This window comes from Juglans microcarpa x Juglans regia, chromosome 3S, assembly GCF_004785595.1.
Source record: "Juglans microcarpa x Juglans regia isolate MS1-56 chromosome 3S, Jm3101_v1.0, whole genome shotgun sequence".
Classification (NCBI taxonomy): domain Eukaryota; kingdom Viridiplantae; phylum Streptophyta; class Magnoliopsida; order Fagales; family Juglandaceae; genus Juglans; species Juglans microcarpa x Juglans regia.
In genome coordinates this window covers 14,887,946-14,900,874 of record NC_054599.1, presented here as the reverse complement: position 1 = coordinate 14,900,874, position 12,929 = coordinate 14,887,946, and positions in this window count along the sequence as shown.

Genomic DNA, 12,929 nt, shown 5'->3' with positions numbered 1-12,929 from the left:
TTTAAGAAAAAGAAACTGATATCTCAAAATCAAAACCTTCACCACTTGGATCAATCCTTTGGAATTCCAATCATGGGTTTTTAAGAAAAAGAAACTGCATCGAATTGTTAAATGGAGCTGCATCATAGATCTCATTCTTTCATTACATCTCCTTCAATCACTTCCACCCTTTTTGTCAATGGCGTGATCCTTGACAATAGAATCTCTGCAAGCCTTGAAATACAAGAAAACTGATTTTTCAAATGGAATGAAAACCATGTAAAGAGAATTAGGGAACAAATTGTGGATCATTAAAGTAATTGGGTACAGTTGCCATGGTCACAAACCATTCTCATCCATATCTGTATATAGTAGTAAGAAAAATTGTATTTGCAAGTGATACGCTCTCTATTCAACTAAAACATCAAATTTAAAAAAAGAAATGGTATTTGCAGTAATAACACTCATTTTTAAAAGTGAGTAAATATGAGACTTACATGAAAAAAAAATTAATGGTAGATCTTACTTTTTTTTAAAGGAGTGTACAACACTTGCACAATCTATGACTGTATCTAGCATTACTCTTGAAAAAATATTAAAATTAAAACTTTTGGAATTTTTCTTACACGTTAACAACTTCAGAATAATGATAGAAATCGATTTATATATATATAAATTTCAGACATTTCAAAGTATTGTGTAAAAAAGTATAACCTTTTGAAAACTGAAAAGGCCTAGTTGACAACGGGAACCATGGATTGATATCGTGTTTCCTTCATTGCTAAAGCAAAGAAAGAAAATAGTTGCAAAGTATTGGGGCATCTCATTCAACTATCTTCTATTTTACAAAAGAAGAGGTGGAAACGAAATTAAACCTGTAACGGGTTTTTCCCCCCTCTGTCTCAGTGGGCCTGTCAGCCTGAGAAAAGCAACTAAGGGGACAAGAAGCAAAGTGAAATTACCCAAGTACTCCTAATTATGTACGTTAATGCTGGATAAAAGCTATTAGCACATATTAGTAACTAATATAAAATATTAAGAGTATTAATACAATGATTTGGTTACGAAAGGAAACCCTTTGAAGAACTACTCAAAGGTAACCTTACGGGGTAACCAAACCCAGGAAGACTAATTTTATTGATTGATAGTATTACAAGTAAAATATTTACAAAACCTTTGTAACTAAACATGTTTACCCAAGACACGCGACCCGCTTGTCTTCTACCGTAGTAAGTAGTCAGAACCTCTTACGCTTTCCAATCTTTGTCTTTCCTACTAGAACCCTCTAGTTGTTGAAGTTGAATATGGCAACTCCCCCTTGGAGTATGCTCTCACTCAATCCCACAGACTGAGCTTTTTGAAAATTCTTCTCTCAAGAATTTTCTCTTACACGATCTCTTGAAGTTCTACCCGGATCTTCAAACTCTCAATGTTTGTGAATATGTGTTGTTCAAGTTTTAGTTAAAACCCTCAGCCGACTCCTCTATAAATAGTCAATGATGTGATTGATTTAGAGAAGAATTCTGTTGACAGGTTTATCCAGAATCTCAGTCAGATACGTTATTAACAATTTGCGAACATCTCGTACTAGATCACTTCTTCTGAATTGTATCGAGTTCAAATAAGCTTCAATTTCTTCAATAAAGCTTTCGTCTTTATCTCTTCAACTGATTTTAGACTCGAAACATACATAGGACTCTTGTAGACTTTTATCTTATAATATAAACAAGATTTGATAAGAGTTACAATTCAAACACTTATCCTTATCAGATAACTACTATTCAAATACTCATCCTTATCGGATGCAATCCTAGAGTTCTATTTGAAATTACATTCATCCATAATTCAAATTTAAATACAGACTCACCTAATCCTAGCCAAACATAAATTACATTTACAATCTCTCATTTTGGCTGATTGATGACAAAAACATATATTGAATGAATGTGAGTTAAACCTACAAAAAAACTAACCCACCAACAAAAATCTCATATAGAAAGTTATACTTCATATCAAAAAATTTATCATAGGCAAAATGTTTGAAGTATCACAATGAGTCTTAACGTAACCATACACATATTAGTTTAATGCAGCAAGTGAAAGCAAAATAAGAAAAGCAAATCATTGTTCAATATGCAAACCAAACTGAAAAAAACTTTTCAATAAAAAGATTTTAAAAATTGGTGGAGGTGGTGTCTACATTCTAGTTGCACTGCCCTGCTATTTCCTTTACTGACAGATTCATCCCATCTCCCCCTATGTGTTATCAGCATCAGTCAGAATCTGATTTTTCTTCTTCTTAAGGTGGATTTACTGTCTTCCAAATCTGATCCACATCCAGAACAACTTGCTGCAGCCTATCATTCACCTTCTCTGACTTGTCCTGTTGGTCTGCTAGCATTTGATCCATTTTTCCCATTTTTTCTTCCCACTTATCCACAAAAGAATCAAATTTTGACTGCAAAATTTGAAGTTGTTCAAGCACTTCGATTGTGATACCCCATATTTACGTGTAATTTAATTAAGTAAATTATTTAATTAATTAAGATTATTGACTTTCTTGTTTTAAATTTTAGATGATTTACATGGTATTATTTTAAGATTTTTAACTGTTAATTTGATGTGTTTTCTTATTATTAATTATTGTTCATTATTTAAATTGCTCTTTATTTTAAATTAGTTTATTATTTTATTTTATTATTTTATTTTTATTTAGTCACTACATTCAAATTATTTTATTTAACTCGCCGTTTTGAAATTATTTTCGTTGGATCAATTTTGTGACAGTTGTGAGGACTAGACCTCATTTATTTTCCTCACTTTTTCTTTTTCCTTTTTTTCTTTTTCTCCTATTTTCCATTTCTCTTTTTCTTCTTTCCTTTCTTTTTCTCTTTTCCTCTTCTTCTTTTCCTCATTTAAAAAATTGAATAAATATCTTTTTTAAAAAAATAAGCTTTGTATTGGACTTTATGAAAAATAGGTATGTGAATTTAATTTTTTAAGAAGTTCTTTTGAGCTTGTAAAAAGTTACATTTATGTTTGTTTGTGTTTGTATAATGATCACATGAAAATCTCATTAAAGCATCGTCATTAGACTAGCAAAAGGCAAAGTCATATTTTAGCTAATATCAAAATCATCACCAAGAAGTAAAAACTAACAAACTGTAAGTATGAAAAATAAGATTGTACCCTAGATTCATATTGAAATAGATGTACGACATGGAGGCACACTATAGAAAAAAATCCAAGATGAGTGATTGTGACCAACAACTCATTTTCCTCTCGATTAGTCATGAGTCTCGCCTTTACGTTTTAAATCTTGAATTTTTATTTTAAATTTAGCATATGATTTTTAAAGCACGCCAAGTATTTTCAAATCCTCAAAATAGTTTAAAAGTCAAAAATTATTTTAGATCGTATATTTTTAGTATTATTGAACCAAACCTAATTTTTAAGTAAGCCTCTTTATATTTTGGAATCCCGAAAATAATATAATTTTAGAAATCATTTTACATTTAGTCTATTGTATGTCAAATACTCTATGTAGAAAATCATTATTTTATTGTATGTCAAATACTATATTTATTTAGATGCTTTTATTTCTGTTAAGAAATATTGATGAAAACTCATCATTTTATTTTATGATGAAAAGTATTATTTTTGGATCTATACAACAAAGATATGTTTTTACATTTAGTCTTTTTTCCTTTCCTTTCATTTTCTCTGTCTTTCTCTCTTTCTTTTAAGTTTTTTATTTCCACCCATGGATTTAAATTAGGGACACCAAGATGTAAGGCCTACATTTGTCACAGAATCCTAATTCCCTCTCTTCTCTCTCTCCCCTCCCTTTAGGTGCCGTCACCCCCCCCCAGCCGAAACTCCTCAGAATGCCCCCACAACAATCTAGCCACACTGCTGTCAACTGCACCGCCTCCTCCGTCACACATTGCTAGGGACTAGTCCCTCCTCCCAAGCGGCCTCGCCCTCATCCCGCAGATCTCTCTCTCTCTCTCTCTCTCTCTCTCTCTCTCTCTCTCACACACAGAGAGTAAACGTACCACACCACCACGGTGAGTAGCCCCATGAGCACACCGTCAAGCCTCGCTGCGACCACCCCCTCTTCCTCGGCCCTTCACTCTCTCACCATCGGCCTATCTCTCTCCCCCTCAGATCTCACTCAATCCTTTATTCTGGCACCATCTGCCACTCGTCGCCGCAGTTCCGCCTAGAGCTCAACCTAGCTCCGCCTTTCCATTCACCCCACCATGAGCAACCTAGCCCTCTACTAGACCACAACCCAACTCCTCAGTGCCTAGACCGAAACCCTCTATGTCACTGCCTCTTTCCATCATGCACGGCAAGCCTAGCCATCACTCACCAGCCATCAACCAGCATTGTGAGACCAAAACTAACGCACTTCCTACAACCACAAACCCGTAGCCCCATTGCACCATTAGCCACCATCCTTTACCACTGTCCATAACCAACTTCCACTGTAGCCCCACCATCACTGTAAGGCTCCACCCAGCCCAAATACACCTTCTATTTCTGCAAACAGAGTAGAGCATCACCTGCAACCAAAATTAAACTATCATGGACTAGCAGGCAGCAATGAGCAAGCTGCACAAGCTCATTATTGTCGCCCCCAGCTAGTTGCACCACTGCTCAACTCAACCCCTCAATATATGATATAAATCTCTATCTTTTTATCTAGCGAAATATTATGTTTATAAATTGGAATGGTGTTGTGAAATGTGCCATGTTATTAATGATTGTGAATTGTGAACTATGGATTGTGAATGGAGTAGTTTTATGTGGCTGTGTAGTTGAAGTGATGGACATTATTGTGCAGTTTGTGTTGTGGTTTTGGGTAGTGTGAAGTGATGGGTTGTTGTGCAGTTGTGATGTGGCGATATGTTATGAAGTGACGTGATAAAATGTGAAGTTGTGTTATGTGAAGGATGGAGTGATTGTGTAGTTGTGAAGTGGTCAGATGCCATGTGAAGTGATGAGATCACTGTGCAGTTTGGAAAGAGGTTGTGAATTGTGTGAAGTGATGGGATGTGGTGCAGTGTGATATGGTTGTATTAGTGTGACGTGTTGGATAAGCTATGCAGTTGGACGTGTTATGTGAAGTGTTATGTTGTCTGGGTTTGAGTTGGACGTTGATTCATTTCTGTGCACAAGTGTATAATCCATTCATTTTTTAAAATTGTACTTACAGTGTTTGCTAAATATGATAGGTGCTCCTGTAATAATGAAAAAATATAAAAACATAATGCAATAACGTTTTTTGAATAAATTTATAAATATGTATTTTACCTCGCCTCTGTGTTTGAAGAGTTCAACAGTCGTAGAATTTAGTATTTCTTCTGTCATCAATCCAAAGATAACAACTACTATGCATCCAGTATCGTCATCTACTTCCAGATAGACTCGACAACTATAATTAATGAGAATATTATTATTGCCCAATTTTGACAATTATTGTGTTATATTTATCATGTAAAAAATGATCATTTAAAATGATAAAATAAAATGCTTACCGTGGTTGTGCGATGCTCATATTTTTGCAATTATAGCACATGAATTTTTCATTATAATCATATCCAGTTGCTTTATTACAATTTGCACAGGACCTATTTTAGAATTAGTATTTTTATAAGCATCAAGCTCATTGAAAAAGATGATATTGTATTCTGGAGGTTTTAGCGATGGTTCATCATCTTCAAGATTTTCAATAATTGTCCTCAAATTAATTATCCATTGATATTGATGTGCTTCTATCTTATGTCTTGGATCTATTGTTTTCACATATGTATTTCCTATATAATAAGATTGATAAACATGCAATTTATCATCGCGTATATCAATATCTCTATCAAATATTACTGCATGCAATCAATTTTCCTGAAAGAAAAGAAACAAAAGAGCTAATCATTTAAATTTAAATAATTAAATATTAATGTATCAATAGTAAATACAATAGAATAAAATATTTATAGAACGAAATGTATAAAATATAACAAATACAAAATGATTAATACCTGAGGATCCATCAGTGTGAGGTTCTGATATTTTGTTGGCGAGTTCTGTGCTATTCGTTTTGGTGATTTTTCTGCAATGAGCATCTTTATTTTCCAGATTTGCATTTTTATTGGTGTTATTCCACTTGTTGTATACTGGGTTGTTATGTTTTTTTTTTTTTTTTTTTTTTGTTGGATATACATCCTCATCTACGGTTTTCTTTGTACGGGATGAGGCATGTTTTTTTGGTTGTCATTTGAGAAGTTGTGGAAGTCGTGAGTTTCGAAAGGAAGATCTGAACAAATTTCTTTTCAAATCTGGGTTTTTTGTTTCTTCTTGTTGTATATTGGGTTGTGCTTATTTTTTGTTTGCTTTGACATGCATCTTCTTTTATTTCATTCTTTCTTAGATGTTTTTTTTTTTCAAGTTGCTACAAATCTGAAAGCATACTTTCAGATCTAAGTGATAGTTTTTTTCCAATTTCTCTTTTTCTATATTGGATTCTTCTTATATTTTTTTGGATAAATATATATGTGGTGTAAGAAATTCTTCTTATGTGTGCATAGTGTAAGAAATTCACACACGATTCACTTACAGAACAAAGAATAAGAAGCATAACCAGGAATGCCGAGATTCAGGAGGAGGATCAATTTGAAACACACCAAAATTTTTCTACCAAGAAAGTGAGAATAAAGCAGAGCAGAGTGGAAGGAAAATATTTAAATTCTTGACTTGGTTTCAGTCTGTCAGAAGGAAGAGATAAGATCATAAATGAAAAATGGTTGAATTGGTTTATAAAATGGGGATAAAATTGGAAACAAATCAGTAAAAAAGACGGAAAGTTTAGAAATGTAAAAGACTAGTAGTCGGCAAAAGAAAAATAAAAGGAAATAGAATGTAATTTTGAAATGGAAAAATATTGGAAGCAGTTATTGTTGGGAGTAATTATTATTTTTGCACACTTCTTGTGATATTATCTAAATTATACATCTCTTAAATTCGAAATTAGAGAGATGATAAGAGGCAATGAGAGAGAGCGGAGATGAGAGAGAGAATGAGATGAGAGAGAAAGTGATAGAGAGACGATGAGAGAGAGAGTGACGACGAGAGAGAGATCATGAGAGAGAGAGTTGATGAGGGATGAGAGAGAGTCGAGGACGATGAGAGAGAGAGTCGTTTGGTGTGTTTTGCACAAAAAAAAAAAAAAGATAAGAAGCAACCACGTAGTGTATGCAATGTGTGCATATGTGCAATGTGTGCATAGCTACAGTGACTGCTCTGTAGCACTATTCTTTTGGAATACAAGTAAGGGCAAAATTTGAAATGAAAATGTTAGACAAAAATACTATTCATCCAACATTCACATTTATAAAATTTTTCGAATAAAGTGCATTTTAAAATTATAATAATCCATAAAGGAATCAACAAAATGAATGAAGAAATAAGACATAAGGATAATGTTATTGACCATCTGAAATTTATCGTTCAAATAGTCATCTGATGTGCCACCACCATGTAGTATCACATGGTTTATTAAAAAAATAAAAAAAAAATACAAACACAAAAGTGGTAGATGGAACCTAAGATTTTAATCTTTTTGAATATTATTTTTTTATTTTTTTAATAAACCATGTGGCACTACCACCATGTCAAGAGGATCATCTGAGTAGTAAGTTTATTTAGGTTTGGGTACTGAGAGTATTTTAGGTACTCTCAGAATATCTCATAACTATTCACTATTTTGTTATTAATTTTTACCTATTTTTTATTACTATTCACTATTATTTAATATTCTATTATTACTTTTTTATTATTATTTATAAAATATTTGAAGTATATCCAAACGTAGAATTAAACCGATGACAAAGTAATAATAATGCTATGTGGATTGCCTTACAAGTCTGCGTTCTGGAAACTCTCCACGTGATATAGTGTCTCTCCGTCTCATACTGCATTTCTAACCTCCATCCTTCATCATCAACCATCTCTAGCTTCATCTTCAAGCCAAGTCCAAGAAAGTTTGCTGATTCTCAAGCAAAAGAATGGACATGGAAACTCTAATCAAGCAAACATAAACATTAAACTAGGAAGACTTGGATACAAAATCTGAGCCAGAAACAGTCAAGAAAGTTTCGGAAACAGTACTTGTAGGAAAACTGGTTGCAGACAGACCGTTAATCAAGCTGGCCTTTCACGTAAACATTAAATCAGCATGGAGTTTTGTTAAAACTTTCATCATCGAAGATATTAAGGTTAACACGTTCTTCTTCACATTCCAAACTCCACAAGTCAAGCTCAGAGTTATGCATCAAACTCCTTGGAATTTTAGAGGTTATCTTTTTATTCTCAAAACATGGTCTCTTGGGTCTACACTACAAGAAGTTAGCTTAAAGTATTCCACTTTCAATGTGCAAATTCATGGTCTTCCACTAGATCATATGACTGTTAAAAATGCCACCAATGTAGGAAATGCACTCGGTAAATTGATACATGTAGAAGAAGATCCTATGTTTAGGGTAGCTTGGCTTAAATTCATCAAATTAATGGTAGAAATCGATATTACATACCCATTAAAACAAGGCTTCATGATGTCTAGATGGGGTAACACTGAGACTTGGATTGCCCTGAAATATGAACGATTATCTGACTTCTGTTATGCATGTGGGAGATTGGGACATTCCCATATTTTTTATAGCTTTCAAGTTTATCCCCCAACTAAGTTAGTTTTTGGACCATGGTTAAGGGATGAATACATTGGCCTGGATCCCTTTCAGAACTTTAGCCAAACAGCTGGTCAACATGAACATGTAAGAAAACAAGGAGTAGATCCCAACACAAATTCAGTACCCACAAAGCAAAATTCAAAAGGAAAAGAGCTGATGATCTACGACGACACTCAACAGGAAAACTACAAAGTCAAATTTTCAAACCCAAGTGATTTCACCTGCAAGGGAAGTGATGACAGTGAAGCAAATACACCCTCTCTCCACCAGTTTTTTCCACCATCGAAACCAACTCAGGTGAGCCAATCTTCAGAAACTCAGCGGGTCTGATCCTCATCACTGTTCAGCTACAGTTCCAAGGAGTTATGGCACTCGACACCAACTCGTTTAAATGCAAACATTGTACAACCAACCTCCATATCAGAAGTGTCACAACAAGCCGACAACAATAACTCCAAATTCACATCTTTTGGATCTGAGAATAAAATCTCTGATCAGCCGGCAAGTATCAGATAGTCAGTTCCAAGCTATAGATCATCTAGTTCACAAGTAGCACGCCAGTACACTCTATGGAAAGCACAATGGAGACAAATCTATACTGCTATGCAAGGATTTAAGAACCAAAGCAGCAAACATGGGCCCTCAACCATAACTGAATCCAGCAGAATTTCGGTGGCCCAACTAGGTGAGCCCAATTCTAATTTTTCCCCTTTAATATCTCAGCAGCCTTTCTCTCATGGATTTACAAGTAATTGGGCCCCTCCCCCAAATCCCATCCCTCACGTAATTAGCCCAAACCCATTCTCAAATCTTCCAGACCAATACAAAGTCACAACAACCGGTCTCTTCCTTCATGAAGAAAATGACTCATTCACTAATCCAGTCCAGAGAAGCCATCCAATAGGATCCTCATCCTCACAAATTTCAATTCAAACCTTGCCATAGAGTGAACTCATCTCTACCTTACACGAACCATCTACTGGCTTTACCGTAACCATGCAAGAAAATTCTCCCAAGTATTTCACCACAACTTCAACTCAAATCCTGCAAGCTATCTCTCCTACCATTTCCCAAGCTGAATCAGTTGAGTCAGAAACTAGTCATCCAAAACTGAAAATACTTCCACTACCTGAAAATCAGACTGATAGTCAGATGGGCATCAGTAAATCCTTGATTCAAACTGGGAGAGAAAATTGCTCAAAAAAGAGGTGTTGTGATCTGACCATTGAGGAATACTCTCAGCCCCCTAAGAAAAAGAATCAGGCAGTTACAGTTAAAATTGAAATGATGGAAAAAGAAGATGAAAAAATTGCTGAATTAACTGTGGATGAATCTTCGATGGTTACTACTCTCTTGGAAATGCAATCTGGCAAAGTGGGAAAGTTCAAAAATAAAAGCAAAGCACGCAAGACTCCTTACAGCAGGCCAACACCCCCACCCCCCCCTCCCGGGAAGTTCAAACAAGCTGAAGAGGCAAGCTTCAAGATGCCTCCCTCATTCAAATGAGGACAATGGCTTGGAATTGCAGGGGTATAGCCCACCCCAAAGCAATCAAAAATATAAGGGTTAATATTAGAAATCATTATCGGAAACCATGGTGTCGGATGAACACACCGTAACTATTGTAAATAGAATAGGTTTCCACCATTTTGTAAGTTATCCAACAGTCTGTAAAAAAGGGGGACTACTACTAATGTGGAGACCGGGTATAGATATGGAACCGGTTCATATTAATATGAATGCAATTTTTGTTTTGGTGTATTCAGATCCTTCTCATCATCCATGGTTAATTACTTATGTCTATGCAACAGCACAACAAAGTCTCAAAGAAAACTTTTGGAGTCATCTGGACTCAATACACCCAGCTTTTCAAGGTCCTTGGATATGTATGGGAGATTTCAATGATGTGTTGAGCCAAAAAGAGAAGCATGGTGGGGCGTCCAATTCTTAATAATCACAACCGAGGACTCAAAGCTCTAATGAATAGACATGGTCTCATAGATATTGGTTATTCTGGTCCACAATACACAGAGTGATAGCAAATCAAGACTGGAGATTACTTTTTCCCGATGCCTCATTACAACATTTGGCGTCGTCAGTCTCGAATCATCATCCACTCATGCTACACACGACCAACAACCAGAAACCTGTTTCATCTTTCAAATTTGAAGAGTTTTGGATTCATGAACCACTTAGTCAGAATATCATCCGAGAAGCATTGAGCAAATATTTTCAAGGCAATCCTGCTTATATACTCTGTCGGAAATTTCAAGAAACAAAAAAAGCTCTTAAGCTGTGGAACAAAAATCACTTTTGGCGCATTCAAAACAATATCCAAAACCTGGAAGCAGGGCTGCTAGAGGTTCAGAGTAGGCCAATGGGTGAATTCAACCAGTAAAGAGAAAAACACCTACAACACAGCCTTCACAAGCAAAGAGAATATGAAGAATCATAGTGGCGCCAAAAGTCAAGGGTAGCATGGCTCACTTCAACAGATCTCAACACCAAATTCTTTCATTTACCAACAACGATCAAAAGAAGGAGAAACTCAATCGACACCATAAAGTTGGGCCCAGGTAATTGGTCTATGGATCCTATCCTTATTGAATCTACTTTTATTAATCACTTTCGATCCATATACACTTCAACAAGTCCATGCTTTCCAGAAGATTTGGAGTATTTATTTGAGAAGCAAATTACAGACCAAGAAAATGAGAAACTCCAAGCAGTGCCCAATGAGGAAGAAATTTACGGTGCTTTAAAACAAATTCCGAACCATAAAGCACCAGGCCCATATGGTATGACAACACTTTCCTATCGGCATTATTGGAGTATTATAAAAAAGGAGGTGATGGAAGCATTACAAAATTTCTTCAGGAGTGGTAAATTGTTAATGCAAATCAATCATACCAACATAGCTCTGATCCCAAAAACTCCGAACACTCCGAGCCACTACTGCCCAATTGGCCTTACAAATGTCATTTATAAAATCATTACCAAAATCATGGCCAACCGCTTTAAAGTAACACTAGATACCATCATATCCCCATTGCAAACTGCCTTTGTCCCAAGACGCAATATAAAGGAGAACACTATAATTGCACATGAACTCTTTCATCATCTTAAGAGGAAAATTGGAAAAAAAAGGTCTGATGGAGCTGGACATGGAAAAAGCATTCGATTTGGTTGAATGGGAATTCTTATTCATGGTAATGAAGTTATTGGGATATAGTCCAGGTTGGATAAATTTGATCAAAGAATGCATCACCACTGCAACTTTTTCTATTCTCATCAATGGATCACCACGAGGTTTCTTCAATGCTCAAAGGGAAATAAGACAAGGAGATCCAATCTCTCCATTCCTATTTATTTTAGTGACTGAGGCATTATCAAGAATTTTGTTGAAAGAGGAAGAAAGAGGAAAGATGGAAGGAATAAAGCTAAGTAGACATAGTCCACTGGTCTCACATCTGTTGTTCGTAGATGACACGATCATCTTTGCAAAAGCAAACACAAATATTGCCCAAGTAATCTCTGAAAGTCTAGCAAAATACCAAGAGTGGTCAGGACAGAAAATCAACCTGCATAAGTCTTCCATCTTTATTACAAGAAATGTCAATACTGTAACAATGTCAGCAATACATCAATGGCTCCCATATAAAGTCTCCTAAAAAAAGATGAAATATATGGGCTTTCCAACTTCTTTTGGTAGAAACAAAAAAGAAAATTTCCAAGAACTTCTAAACAGAGTGGAGGAAAAATTAGAAAGTTGGAAATTAAAATTACTTTCACAAGCGGGCCGAACAATGCCGATTAGATAGTAGCCAGTACTATCCCAACATATATTATGTCAACATTCTAGCTTCCCAAAACTGTGTGCAAGATTTTAGATACAAGTTTTAAAAATTTTTGGTCGGGTTTCCCAAAGGATAAGACTCACAATTTGACTCTCAAGTCATGAAAATCCATATACCTACCAAAAATGTCAAGGGGTCTTGGAATAAGGCAAATGACAAACATTAACCAAGCACTACTTGCAAAAAGGGGATGGGAAATGAGTGAAAGTCAGAATGGACTTTCGCACAACATACTGGCAGCGAAATATCTTAGAAATTTGGATTTCTGGAATATATCTCAGAGGATCAGACTCATATTTCTGGAAATGAATTCTAAGCACAAGAGAAATTCTTAGAAAAGGGA